Here is a 13,134-nt window from a genome sequence, read left to right as displayed (position 1 = left end):
CCCATTTAATCGTCCCCGTATCTATTACGGTTTAGAATATAGCAATATTACCACATGATAAAAGAAACAGCCTAACCTAACCTAACTTTACACAATTTTAAAAATGAATAAAACTTAATCAATAGAGAATCAATAGAGGTAAAGTGAAAAGTTCACTTCGGAAAGTAACTGCGTAATATAAATCACTGAAGAGTCCAAGTCAGAAACTTGTCTTATTCATAAATTCTGACAACAAATTGAAAGAATCAATGAAAAAAATTAAAATATTCATACTTAGCATTCTTTAGTGGTCGACATTTCAGAAAACAATATTTTTCCGTTTCCAAAACCTGAATATCACTTGCTGTGTATTCATTAAATCCTAGTAACATTTCAATACATTCATTTATTTCTATTCTTTTTAGTATAATAAGTTGATTCAGTCCCTTTTTATGCTAATGCACTCATTTTCATTTCAAATTCTGATTTACATATGTGAGTTTTTGTTTACTTTTTTGTTTATGATTTCATGAAGACAGTTGAAGGGTTTTACGGAGATACCAAGGACTTACTCACTATTTCGAGTGCGTCGCCGGATTTGAAAAGAGATTGCTCATCAATTGATATATAAGGCTTCATCTCACTGTTATTGCATCTACTACTTGTTGATTAGTGATTTACTTAGACTTGCTGAGTGTAGTGTGCTAGTTATAGTGCATGATTCGAATTACCGGATAGTTTGAATAACATCATAGTTTGGAGACCACATATCATCGAGACAAGACTGAAAATTTCGGTGAGTCCCTAGGTAATTTTCGGTAAATATTCATTTTGAGGGCTCCCGGCGATTTTGAAAAAATGTTTGAGTGTACTTACGTATTTTGATGCGTAGATCACGAATCCGAAACAAAAAAGCGGCGCTCTCCCTTATTTACGAAGTAACGGCCCTTCAAAGTTCAGAAAAGGGCCACTTTTCAGCCTTCTTCTTTACAAGATGAACTATTTAAAAACACAAGCATTGGTAAATTTTCGTTATGTGGACACCCGGCGATTTTGAAAAAATTTCTGACTGTACTTACGTATTTTGATGCGTAGATTACGAATCCGAAAGAAAAAAGCGGCGCTCTCCCTTATTTGAAAAGTTACGGCCCTTCAAAGTTCAGAAAAAGGCAACTTTTCAGCCTTCTTTTTCACTAAATAAACTATTCAAAAACACAAGCATTTATTCACTAGGTCACCTTTACACCTTATTCCTCCTTCTTTAACACTTTTCACTTCAATAATCAACATTTTTCTTATAAAAAACTTAATTTAAAAACGAATGCTTCTCCTGGTGACATTATTCTATATTTAGGTTAGTTACTAGTGACATTTCAGAAAAAAGCGGTTGGTATTTGCCGTCGCCTACTATTTCAAATTCGTAATACACCACCAAAAACCAATTTACGATCTAAAGAATAAAGGTAAAAAACATTTGAATTACTTCAGGAATATGGACTGCATCAGTCGTACCAACCATATCATTAACCTTAAAAACGTAAAATACAGTGATATGTAACCAAAAAGCAGCTCCGTACATTTTTTAATATTTATATAAGAAAAATGTTGATTATTGAAATGAAAAGTGTTAAAGAAGGACGAATAAGGTGTAAAAGTGACCTAGTGAATGAATGCATGTGTTTTTAAATAGTTTATTTAGTGAAAAAGAAGGCTGAAAAGTTGCCCTTTTCTGAACTTTGAAGGGCCGTAACTTTTTAAATAAGGGAGAGCGCCGCATTTTTCTTTCGGATTCGTAATCTACGCATCAAAATACGTAAGTACAGTCAAAAATTTTTTCAAAATCGCCGGATGTCCACATAACGAAAATTTACCCAAGCATTTATTCACTAGGTAACCTTTACACCTTTTTCCTCCTTCCTTGACACTTTTCACTTCAACAATCAACATTTTTCCAATAAAAATGTAAAATGTACGGAGTTGCTTTTTGGTTATATATCTCTGTATTTTATGTTTTTAAGGTTAATGGCATAGTTGGTACGACTGATGCTGTGAATATTCCTAAAGTAATTCAAATGTTTTTGCCTTCGTTCTTTGGATCGTAAATTGGTTTTTGGTGGTGTAGTATTACGAATTTGAAATAGTGAGCGGCGGCAAATATCAACCACTTTTTTCTGAAATGTCACTAATAACTAACCTAGAAATATAAGAATGTCACCAGAAGAAGCATTCATTTTTAAATTATTTTTTTATAAGTAAAATATTGATTGTTGAATTGAAAAGTGTCAATTAAGGCGGAATAAGGTGTAAAAGTGACCTAGTGGATGAATGCTTGTGTTTTTGAATAGTTTATCTTATGAAAAAGAAGGCTGAGAAGTTGTTGTCCTGTTTAGAACTTTGAAGGGCCGTAACTTTGTAATCAAGGGAGAGCGCCGGTTTTTTCTTTCGTATTCGTAATCTAAGCATCAAAATACGTAAGTACATTGAAAGCATTTTCAAAATCGCCGGGTGCCCTCAAAACGAATATTTACCTTTAACATATATTATATTTAAAGATACAAAAGAGACCAAAATCACTGTAGGTTGGAGATTTCGATATCGTTTCAAATGCTGATCGCCTTCGAGGTATCGTCTTTTCTCACGAATATGTTTCCATTTCTCACCCAAATGTTCATTCTTGCTACTTCTAGTGCGATTTAACAAAAGTTTGATCTTGCAGGCGAGGTGTTTGTTAATAAACAAGTTTTTGAATGCCGGCATAATTGAGTCTCTCTTATGTTTTGTTAGCATTTTTAACACAATGGACTTAGACTTTTCTGAGGAGAGATTGGGTGAAACTCGAATCAACTTTCGGACATTGTATATGATCTCCAATCTTTTTTTAAGATTACTAATATATTTTCGTTGTACTTATATGGAAAACTCTGAATTTCTAATTGATTTCACGAGCCTGCTGCTCCAAGAAATAACTTTGACAGATATTTAGTTGAGAAACTTCTGATCATATACAGTCTCCCATTTCGCGTTCTCCAAAGATGTTATCTTTTCGTTCATTTTATTCAGAGCGGCTTCAAAAGCAGTTATTTGATTGCAACAGAAATTGAAAGGGTCCAATACGATTTCGTGCGCTGGACGATCAATTTTCACTTCCTATCGTCCAACTCCTGCTAGGAATCACACGTTAAAAGATAAGACCTCATTCCTTAGCTCGCACAAGTTTCGACTTTTGATAGTTGTCATTCGTATGAGGGAACTGGTTAACTAAAAAACATATTTTGAAAGTTATCCTTTATCGACTCTGAGTCCTGTACATTTCAAACCAAGGGTTTTGCTATTCAAACTCGAAGTACAGAATTCACATGAAGTCATCTCCGAGTGAAAAAGTTCAACTTCTTTGCGACGTAAAATCCGGAATCCCAACTAAACGATAGCAAAAAATGTCAGATTGTAAAAGGTTATATACCAAAATAACAGTAGGGAGTAGTGAGTCCTCCACAAAAAAATGTCTTTCAAAGAATATGATCCTTCATCATTATTATTGTTATTAATATATCATTATGAGCTACGGAAGGGGCACATATTTTCATTATTTCTTTCTTGGAAGTTCCAACTTTGAAACTGGAAATTTCTACTTCAATCTAAAATTTCGTCTTCAATAAATAATAGGAATATGTGGCCCCACTGTCGTAATGAGATTACTCATTTATTTAATTTATTTACGTCAAAACATATCTGCCCGATATTGACCAAATCATTACCAATTCTATTATATTCAGCTGAGTATTCAAAACTCTAGGATGTACCCTGTTGATTGGTAATACTTCACAAAATTTCATTTTCTGATATTGCTTCAAATAGTGTGAGAAAAATCATCATTTTCTTTCTTGAAGATTGATCCTTGAGTTCGTTATTGAGAAGTGAACATCATAACAACTACAAATACATTCTCATTTACTGTTATGCATAATTTCTATCAATACGTACTGAAATCTTTCTGCTTTATTATCGCACATACCGATTGCGATATTTCTCAAATAACTGTTATTTCTTGCACATGACCTTGGAATAATCATTATTTATTTCATAATATGTTACTCAGTTGTTACCCAATACCTATGGCATTTCTGCAGTGAATAATTTTATTAGATGTCGCACCTATGAGAAGGATTTCATCTCGGAATGTTTCATAAACAAATAATACTAACATTCTTGACGTACTCACCTATCAATATTAATTTCATGTTATTAAATAATTCGGATACTGACGTTTTCGATTCATGACCTATTTATTTTGAAGAAATGAACATTGAATATAAGAAAATAACTTCTTTTCTAATATCTACTACGATTTTGATTTCGGTTTCGATTTATTGAATCATTTTCGAATAAAGTTTATTCGAAAATGATTCAATAAAATTTACTTGAAAATGATTTAATGAACCGACACCGGTCGTAACAAATAAAAATCGTAGTGGTAATTAGACAAAAGTATTTTCTTTACCCTACATTCAGGTATTATTATTTCTACCAGTTGCCTGTACGATTTAATTTATTTAGTGAGCCATAGAGCAAAAGAAACCTGAAATTTTTCGAACAAATTCCTCAACAATAGATGTATGCCTTAAGAAAAGCTTTCGCTGGGCTACGTACCTGAAATGTATGTTACTGAAAATCTATCCCAACACCAAACCGTTATTTTTAACGTTATGTTTCAATCACCATGTGATCATCTTCAGACTGAACTTGATCTTGAATATGATCAATCAATCATCAAATGATCATCTTCAAAATCAAGATCATCTTGAAGATGATCACTCGGTGATTGAACACATGTCGAGGTGTTAAAAACGGTTTGGTGTTGGGATAGAAGTCCAGTAATATTCATTACCTACTACACCAAAGGTGGCAAACAGTGCATCACAAGTATCTGAAATGTAACAGGAATAGTATTTTTTTTAATGACTTTATTGTTTTACAAAATATTATCCACTATGATCTATACAGTATTGCATACGTTGAGGGATCTACAAAAGATAGTTTTTGACTGCATTAACAAGTTTTGCTGACAAACATCATTGTTCATAAAATTTATTCCAGTCGTTTGCAAACAGAAATTAGTCAGGACTATTTTTTGAAGGACAAAACACGAACACTACAGGAAACTCCTCAAGGCGCTCTTAAAACGGTGTAGGTCTCCACTTTTGAATTTATGAGTTTAACAACCCTATCATCTTCAGTGTTGAATTTTAAATTTGGCACCCTGGTTCGTTCACCTACCTTTCGTTCAACTACCTGTCCTCCCATCTTATCTGAAAACGCCCAATATAACCGAGTTTTCAAACTTCACATTTCAGTTTTATACTTGATGATGGGGAAAAACCCGAAACAGGTCGTATAAATAAAATTAACTAGTGGTAATTAGACTAAAGTGTTTTATTCATTCCATTGAAGTAGTCCAACTCTGTTTTTTTGCTTCTCCCTATATCAAGTTGTTTGACGTTATTTCTTTAGATGACATCATAGTGCCTCCATATAAAATTTGAATGAAATGGTTCCTAAGATGCCATTCCAAATAGGAATTATCAGGTTTGTTATATTATGGAATAGAGAGTTTCATATTCTATCATATGGTTAAACAAAAATATATTTCGTTGTTTTATCATTAGCAATATCGGCTTCAAATATACCATTGTTCAAAATTTGAATATTCGAATTAGTCATAATAGGGGTGAAAACAGTGAAAAAATAATTATAGTTATCATCTGCAATAAAACTGTGGTCAGCAACTACAAAAATTTTCTTATGGCTACTTCTCATGAAAGTGCCTGAATGAATATAATTTGAGGAACTTAACAATGATCTGTTATGTGTAATTAAAATCATGGTCGAATGTGTTATCAATCTCATTCAATATTTCATTCATTAGTCGTAATTGGAGCAGAGGTTCATTATTTTGATTAATTAATCACAAAACAAATGAATTTTCAGCCATCAATTCATCGAGTCAATTCACTTCCGTCTTGAAAGTAACAATTAATTCTGGTAGAAAATTTACAAGATATCAACTGTTATGATAAATGTGATACTTTTGATTACAAATGAATTATTATCATCGAGTTGAATCCGTGAAAGGTGGTGACCTCGAGACTACTATGCAGGTATTTGACCCAAAGGCAGTGGTCTCAATATCAGAGCAATTTGGATATTTTGTAAGAGATAGTCGTCTCTCAGCTCACTAGGTTTCTCATGAATAATATTCGCTTTGTCACGAAAACATTATCAATGTGCTACATAATAATTTTGAATCGTTATGAATTAAGGAAGGCCATTTGTCATTTTCTGAGTGATTTATCACGTCGAATGGCAAGAATAGAATTTTGCCAGTTCCTGAAAAACTGCTTCGGTCCACAGCGAAGCAGGCATAAAGTGTGTGATCTGCTAATTCGGTTTCTTCTAAACATAAACACGCATTGTCCTACGACAGTCTCTGCATATGATGATTTAAACGACACGACAGTGACTTGTTAGCAGGCCAGTGACATTTTCATCATACATGATGTATTCCAACGTTAATTTGTTACATACTCCTAAGGATGAATGAATGTCTCAGAATTGTTCAATCTGAGTCTGAAACTCTTCTTGCAGTGGAGAGGTTGCAGCGCTCTCCCTTGCAAATGGAATTATATCTGGATTTCTGTTAACCAGTTGTCGCCCCCTACGTACTACCACCCTCGAAGGTGAAAACTTGTGCAAGCTGAGGATTAACGATGTCTCACCTAACGTACTATTTCTATCACAGTTGCTTCATTACATTCCAGGACTGTGTGGTCAGAAATCAAGACCAGAAGTAATTTGTTATATTTCAATCGAAGAGAGTTTATTCACAGTACACTACCGACTTGAACTTTGCTCACTTGAAGCCAAGTACTTGGGTGTCCAAGAATATTCCAATAGATTTTTTTGTGCATTCTGTTAATATCTACACAAACAAAACAATGGTGTGAATTTTCACTTGTATAGGTGAAGCTTGATACCTCTGTATTGGTTCTACAACTGACTCACCTGAATAATGTTTTTGATCCATCTATGAAAAAACAGTTATATGCTCTTAGTAATTTCTTCTCCTGGAAGATCCAATTCTCTCCTTTTGGGATTAGGACTGTATGAAGTATGACTTAAATGACAGTTCAAAGCATTGAGTAGTGGGTTATTTTCGAAATACTGTTATTTTCAATGTCGGTCCAAGGTAGACAGGCAAAACTATCCTTGTTTATCAGATATCCACACGCAATACTGCATATTGTTCCATTTTTCCAGGGGTTTGACAATAATTGACTACATTGTACAATTAAACTCAACTTTATTTCACTGCTGCACTGATACAACCCGAGAGCTTTAACTGATCTTCAGACTGAAACGCGAATGTTTATCGCATTGTAGCTCACTTCGTACCGCACATTCAACTAGACTCGATCTATCTGCCTGTTGGTAGTGTTCATGTATTGTAGTGGAAGTCTCTCTGAGCCGATAGGAAAGTCTCTGGAAGTCTCTCGAAGCGACGCAACATCTAGAACGATCGAAAAGCGCAAGTCGAGTTGAGCGCAACCTTGGCCAAGTCACAGTCGATTGTGACCAGTGACGGCCAACGTTTTTTATTTCAGGGGATAATTTACAACAATATAATGCTCCAAATAACATAGGATGATTTAGAAAACTCAACGATAATGGTAAACAACAAGCAAATATCTCACATTCCAAAAACACTTGTAATGGTTTCATTTTATACTTTTCTTTAATCTACTACTCAATGAAAAAATTTTAGATTTTGGTATTGACAATTTTCATAGATGTAAAAAGATGTCAATGGGAAATGAAGATTCATTATCATTATCAAGTACCCTATAAAACATGGCAAGTTGTTGATGAACAGAATATTTTTTTCATCAGGCTGAGTTAGAAGTTTGTCCTTTCTAGACGTATATGAAATTCATAGTTATCAATCTTACTTTCTTCAGATTATGAAAAGTAAAAAATCCCAGAAGAATAGGAGAAATAAGAAAAAAGAAATTTCGTTAATTAGTTCACGCACAACGTCTCACAACATGTGAAGTTTTTATTCGTTGGGAATGACAAATGCTTAACAAAAATATCCATTTCAAAACCTTTTAGTTAAAGTCAACCCAGTGAACACTACACATCCGCCTGTGTATCAGTAACACATATCATACGCATACATAGCATGGTGGGAATGCTGTTATTTATATTGATACACAGAGAGCAGCTGAATTATGGAAGCTATTTCGCAAGCTATTTACTTTCGATTTTTATTTTTGAATGACGATTTCTAGATGTATATTTTGAAGAAATCACGTCACTGGTTTTGGCATAGTGGAGTCATTGGTAATTTTTTAAATATAAGCATAAGTTTTTCAATACTTCATTCATTGATGATTTTTAATTTTATATTTTTGTACTGTTTTGTGCTGTGCTGGTATCACATCCAAATCTCCTGAAGGGGATGGTATACTTCCAGCTCTTCAAAACGGACTGGAAATAGTTCTAATTATCCTCATAAAATTGTATTGAGCTAGTCTGGCGTGGAACTTTACACCAGCACTTTAGGTATATGTACCTGAAGTGAGTCGGAAAGACCCACATCCTAAATCGGTACGACCAATCAGCCTTATATCCTTCCTGTTGAAAGGACTTGAGTGGATATGCATCCCCTCTGAATAACCTTATCAACCAATCAAGCTTATCAAACCGGCAAATCGACATATTCAGCATTGAACAACCTTGTAAAGAAAATCTACCAATCCCTTGACAACAAAGAGATTCTCCATATCGAAGAAGCATTTGACAATGCACATAAATCTATAGGATCGTTTCTGGCTAGGAAAGGTATAGAATCGACCATAATTGGCTGTATCTATGCCATGCTGGTAAACAGAACTGCAACTACGACTCTTCGAAGCGTGGATAGTGTGCTTGATGCCCTCGACAGAAGAAAAGTAGATCTGCAAGATTATGCAGATGACCTTGTCATCTCGGCAGGGTCCACGTCAGGAATAATAGCACGATGGACCATGTTCACAGTTGGTGCCTAAGGGAGCAGATGTCTGTCAACTCCAGCGAAACTGTGATAATCTCCTTCACCAGGAGGAGAAAAGTGGACGATCTTACCTTAACTTTTTCTCAATGGTGAGATAATTTCATTTGGAACGGAGGTGAAATATCTTGAAATTGTTCTTGATAGAAAACTCACCTGGAACGCTCACTTGGAAAAGTTTTATACAAAGACAGACTGTCCCTATGGAGATGTTGAAGGATTTGTGGTAGAACTTGGGGTTTAGGTCCCTAACAATTCCATTTTATTCATGTGATGATTGTCAGACCAATGATCACTTATGATGCAATTGCCTGGTGACCATAAGCTTTACAGAAAAATGCCCAGGCGAAGCTCTCTGGCTTACAGAGACAAGCTTGTCTGGCTATCAGTGGTGCCATCAATACCACACCGTCAGCGGTCATGGAGATCCTTCTAGATCTACCCCCTCTCCATATTTTTTTGGAGGAAGAGGCTGAATGGATTGCATATAGAATTGTGCACATTGCCGATTGCATTGCACAAATCAGTTTAATGCAGAGTGCAACAAACTGTTGGTTGACACTGGAAGTCACAGCATTCTGGAAATTACCTCTGACTTAATGCCTCCAACTGGTTCACAGATGGATCTAAAACACCTTCCGGTTCTTGTACAGGTGTTTTCAGTTGCAGACCCAGGACAGCGGAAAATTCCGCCATTGAATTGTATGTGGAGAGATTGGAAGAATCCAACCTCATACATGAGTCAATAAAAATATTCTTGGACAGTCAAGCGGCGTTGGAAGCTTTTGGCTCCTACCGAGCAATGTCTAAATTAGTAGCAAATTGCCGAAAATGATCCTCTTCGAAAGAAAAACTTAACAGATTGTCTCTGGTATGTATTCCTGGCCATACTGGCCTGGAAGGCAGTGATGCTGCTGATTCCCTTGCCAAACAAAGACTGAACACCTAGATGGCAAGAAGATTTATGGACTTCTGGCAGAATCTTCCAGGATTGACTCACTACAGGGCGTTCATTCACCCTTCGAAGCTTGATACCAAACAGTTGTTGAACTACAGAAGGGATGAACTACGATGTCTAACAGTCCTTCTTACATGTCACTGTCATTTGAATCATCATATGCTGAGACTCGGACTTTCTGAAGACAGTGGTTGTCACCTCTGTTTGGAAAATGATGAAACAGCGGAGCCCTGCTGGGGACTGAATCAGGTTTTTAGAGTTCGGCAGAGCCGTACTCTCACCATCTGACCTGAAAGACCACTCATCATACAAACTGATCGGCTTCGTTGAGAAGCTGGGTTTATTTGGTTGAATGTGAATAGGTGTGAGCCACAATAAACCCTCACGGGTAGTGGTGGAGTTCCAATAGACCCAATCACTTTGGACCTAACCCTGTTGTTATACTCAATGTAGGTGTGGAATGTAAAATTCAAAGGAGCTGTCGATTCGACTCAGGGTCAAAATTAACAGAGAAGTTCAAGAAGTTTTTCTTAATGTTGTTCAAAGACTGGTAGATAGATATATCATTCTATTAGATAGAGAGTTATTTCCTCATTGAAAAAATATTTATTGTCACCCAATACGAAGACATCGATTTGATGATCATCACTGGTTCAATAGTAAAAGATCCTTCAGATTAAGTATCACAAGACCTAAATTCCAATTCAAGAAAGTCACTGATGACGTCACAATGGATTTTTGTCAAAAGTAAGTTGCCTGTGAAATAACGGATTTGTTTTATAATTCAGCCGCTCACTATAGGTATATAAAAATAGTGAACATACTGGATACTCACTTCAGACCTGTAACGTGTTTTTTTCATCCACACATCATCTATGGATAAAATTGAATCAGTGTGGTATGAGCTATTCAATTCGGAAATAATTGAATTTGCCAATTAACACTTTCGAGTTTAGATTACATTTTACAATATTCGTGATTGAATAAACCTTCAGTAATAATTCAAGGACATATTCTCATATTGGAAACTAAATGACTATGTGTCGCATTTACAGTATTGGTGCAAAATTCTGAACGTTGGAAACATATTCTGCATATGTTACTACAATTATTGTTCGAAAGTTAATCCGGTATCAATGAATTGGAAAATTTTTTTTCTTCATTTAATGTGAACTGGCATTGGTACACTCTCAAATAATGATACGGTTTCTTGCTGTTTTTTTTATCCAACCTTCAATAATCTGAATTAACAAAGCTAAATCGATAGAGAATCCACTATTATCAATTGTTTTCTACAAATGAACAAATAATTTATTAACTAATATTCTGATACACAAGCGTTGTCGAAGGTTCATAATGTTTCAAAGAGCTTTCCTTTTCCAGTGTACTTCTATGTTCGGTTTCGAAATCTCACTATCGAAATTATTATATTTTTCAAGTGAATCTTAATTTTTTAGTATTTAGCCTAGATGAATAACTTTTTTCGAAATCAATTTCCCTAACACCAAACTGATATTTTTGCACTCGACGCGCGGTACCTGAGGTTGTATACCTGAAGTCCAATATGGAATTTCTCGGTAATTAACTACCTGCAAGTTCTTAGTAATTATTCTCTTCCTAACAGAAGATTGAAAAGCAGGCTCAACGGGATGGGTCCCTTATCGCCATTCATGCTGTTCTTACATTTTGCTATTTCTAGACTCTCACATACATCGAGTAGCCTGGTGTCATGCACATGCTTAATCAGTTTCAGATTGTTTTCACCAATTCTGTGGTCCTTTTCTAGAGCATGTTGGGCGACACTGGATTTTTCTATCCTTCCGTATGTTATGTGTGCACAATGTTCCTTGAAGCGGGTTTTAATCACTCGTCGGCTCTGGCCGATGTATTTGCTGTTGCAATCTTGACAACTGATTTCGTTAATCCCCGACCTTTCTGTGTTTTCTAGTCAATCTTTTGGATTACCAAGAAGCTGTTGCAATTTATAAGAAGTTTTATATGCAACTTTCATATTTACTTTATCGAATATCTGTTGAAGCCCTCTCGTGTATTGGGGTTCATATGGGATTACTATAAACTTTTATTACTCTCCTCTTTTTGAAAAATCGAAGATTTACGAAGTGTTTCCCTAAACTTACATTTTCTAATTATCTTGTCAACTATATCTGGGTTAAAACCGTTTGCTTCAGCTACATACCGAATCACTCTCTCTTCATTGTCGTACTTATCCTTCTTTAAAGGAAAAGTTATTAACCAGAAATTGCAGTGCCGCCATTTTGTGTTGTGGACAATGATTCGAGTCATTGGGAATGTATCTGAAAGTGCCCGTGTCTTTCCTGTAAATGTCAAATTCTATTCCGTTCTGTTCGTTCCTTATGACCAATACATCTAAAAACGGCAACTTTCGTTCTTTTTCTACTTCATATGTGAATTTTATACTCTTACACCTGTTGTTCAGTTCTGAAAGGACAATCTCAATTCTGGTTATCCTTGTATACACTACAGCGAATATGTCATCAACATACCTGATCCAGGCCCTAGGGAAGTAACTGAGTTCTTTCCCAACTTCCGTCATAAACCTACCCATGAATAGGTTCGCTATAAATGAAGACAATGGGTTACCCATAGCCGTTCCTTCACGCTGTTCATAATATGAGCCATTATATTGAAAACAATTCTGATCCATGCAAAGCTTGGTGAGTATTCTTCAACAGCTTCATTTGCTAAGTTGTTCGATTTCAGAAGATCCCTCAAACACTCTAGAGCTTGTGATATTGGGACGCTTGAAAATAAGGAACTCACATCGAACGATACCAATAATATGCCTTCTCCCAATTTAATATCTTTTATTTTCTCTATGAGTTCCTGTGAGTTTTTAACACTCGCATCGGTTGGGCCGATCGGGAGATTTTCAAATTCAATTTTCTTCTCCTGAGGATGCTAACTTTGTTGGCGAAATGCGCGTCGAGTGCAGTCAGTTCGGTGTTAGGGCAATTGATCTCGAAAAAAGTTATTCAACTTTCACACCAAAGGTTCCAATCTCATCGTTATTCATCGTTATTTAGCCTAGAGTTGCCAGCTCTAAAATTTG

At 35.5% G+C, this 13,134-nt stretch overlaps 1 long non-coding RNA gene across 1 annotated transcript in view; it reads left to right on the top strand.

Annotated features, from left to right (window-relative positions):
• Nucleotides 1–427: 427 nt before the first annotated feature.
• Nucleotides 428–13,134, top strand: part of LOC141485372 (uncharacterized) — a 288,974-nt gene continuing 276,267 nt past the window's right edge. The window contains exon 1 of the long non-coding RNA XR_012467160.1: nt 428–775. This is a non-coding gene — a long non-coding RNA (uncharacterized lncRNA). The remainder of the gene's footprint in view (nt 776–13,134) is intronic.

Source organism: Leptinotarsa decemlineata, unplaced genomic scaffold (assembly GCF_025532065.1).
Source record: "Leptinotarsa decemlineata unplaced genomic scaffold, Ldec_3_MD MMD2_tig00026317_RagTag_RagTag, whole genome shotgun sequence".
NCBI classification, from domain to species: domain Eukaryota; kingdom Metazoa; phylum Arthropoda; class Insecta; order Coleoptera; family Chrysomelidae; genus Leptinotarsa; species Leptinotarsa decemlineata.
This window is presented reverse-complemented; position numbering and strand designations above follow the sequence as displayed.